Genomic DNA, 2,438 nt, shown 5'->3' on the forward strand with positions numbered 1-2,438 from the left:
CCCCTAAGCCTCTGGCCTGTACCCCAGTTCTGTATGCACAATAAATAAATCTTTAAAAAAAAAAAAGGATTTCTGATAGCAATCCCTACTATAAAGTCATTAAAACATGGTGATATGAAATAAATGGGGGGAAATGATCTACTTCAGATAGAACAGTTAAGAGAAAGTTTTTCTAGGTGATACTAATTGCCTGGAGCCTGAAAATGGGATGTCAACCTTGCAAAGAACAGATATACGGTGTTTTACATAAAAATAATAAGCTCTACAAAGAACTTAGCCTGTTTTGGGTAACAGAAAGAAGTCTGAGTCTGACTACAGCAAAGACTAGAAGAAACCTTGAAGCTACAACTAAGAATGTGAAGTTGATTTCTTAATATACTAAGGAGTCACAGGAGGGGGGCCTCCCTAGTGGCATAAGGGGTTAAGACACAGCATTATGAAGCTATCCCCAGCCACTGCAGCACAAGTTCCATCTCCAGGCCAGGAGGTGACCCACATGGCATGGCAGAGCTCTCCTGTCTCACCTACTGCTCCAGTCAGCAGGGTATTTAACTACATCTGCCTATTCTGCTCCCCACTGTCTGCATAAACCCAGGCTCTTGTGTGCATAAATAAATAAATATTTTATAAAAAAAAAAAGTCACAGGAGGATTTTAAGTAAGGAAATGACATGACTGACTACATTCTTCCTCCAGATGTGATGCTCATTGTTCACACCTTCATCTTCCTTCAGAGCTTCATAAAAGTCAACTTCCGAGGACACCTTCCCTAGCTACCCTACCAGAAACTGTTAACTTTTTAGCACTTAATCACATTTAACATCTTACTTCTCTTATTTATCATCAGACTCCACTGCTAGAATATAAACTCCAGGAGGGCAGTGGGGGAGTCTGGTCTGTTCCCTGCTCTGTTCCCGGTGCCTACAATGGCACCCAACACATGGCGGATGACAATCTACTAGATGTATAAAATGGAGGTTTTAAAATGTCCCTTTGTTTGCTGGGTACACATTAACTGCAGGAGAACACAACAGGAATGTGAGGGAGTTTAATGTGATGATTCAGGCAAGAAGTAATAAACTAGGGTGATGACACATAGAGTTTGGGGAGGTACTTTGGAGGGAGAGCTGACAGTTGGATCACGTTAACCTCACACATTAGAATTAGGAAGTAGGGACATGATCACTGTTTCTGCCTGAGCAATGGGATGCCAGTCAGGACAGAGAAGATTCTAAACTTGAACCTTGCAGGAGAGGAAGTTATGGAGACTGGTACTGCTTCCTCTGCAGTGAGGAACACTCAGAGTGTCCCTGTTAACACTTTAGGTATAGACAAGTCACGTCACCCAGGACCAAGACGACCAGACCCAGAGCACTGGGTATCTCAGGACCAAGATACCCAGAGTCATGAAACAGGATTAGAAAAAAGAAAATTATTAGGCCCCTCTGGGTGTGCACCAGGTTAAAGCAGAGCACTGTGAAGCTGGCTACTTCAGCGAGAAGCAAGTTCCATGCGCTGCCCGGGAGCTGACCCACATGGCGCAGCAGACCTCTCGCTTTGAACTTCATCCACCTGCCTGTTCTGCTCCCCCCTCTGTCTCTGCTGAATCCTCTCATCGCTCCTGTACCTCTGGCTTGTACCCCAGTTCCATATGCATAATAAATAAATGTTAGAAAAAGAAAATCAAGACACAGGTTTTAAAAAGATTGAGACCTGAAAGTAAGACACATTTCAAACGCCACACCCTGCCCCGAACCGCTATCAGACTTGTCATTAAGCGAGGTATCAGGTCTAAAGTCAACGTCTGAACCTCCTGCTCTGTCCCTCCAGCAGGGAAGCAGACATCAATCTCATCGCCTCTTGTGGGGCGCCTGGCAGACCCTAGTGGAAGCACGGCTGCACCCCTTCCAAGCTCTGTGACTTGGACCTCTCAGCTGTTCCGTGAAAGCGTTACCTGGGGCTGAGTGTGCACCCAGAATGTGCTGGGAACGGAGCGCTGACTGCCGCCGTGCCTCCACCAGAGTCGCCGTTACCATGACCCGGCGTGACCAGCGCTTCGGGGACGCGGCCAGGGCGCAGTCCAGACACCTACCCCGAACCGGAACGGCCGGCGCAGCCCCGGTCCACAAAGCGGCTGAGACGCAGGGGGGGCCCGGCCCAAGCCAGGGGGAGGGAGACCTCGACTCTGAGGAAACGTCACCCCGAGAAAGTACGGGCCCACGCACAGTTTGGATGAAATGGCCCCGCAAACTTTCCCACACGCGTCCCTCAACCGACACAGCCCACTCCCGGGAGCCGCACAGCCCGCCCAGGCCGCCGGGCGGTTCCGAGTCCGTTACTCGCCGGGAAGGCTCCCGAGGGGGCGGGCGGCTCCAGTCCCAGGCGACGTCTGGGGGCCGAGGGGCGGCGGGTCCGCTCCTGGGGGCCTTGGCCTGAAGG

Source organism: Condylura cristata, unplaced genomic scaffold, assembly GCF_000260355.1.
Source record: "Condylura cristata isolate star-nosed mole 26May11 unplaced genomic scaffold, ConCri1.0 scaffold00001, whole genome shotgun sequence".
Taxonomy (NCBI): Eukaryota; Metazoa; Chordata; class Mammalia; order Eulipotyphla; family Talpidae; genus Condylura; species Condylura cristata.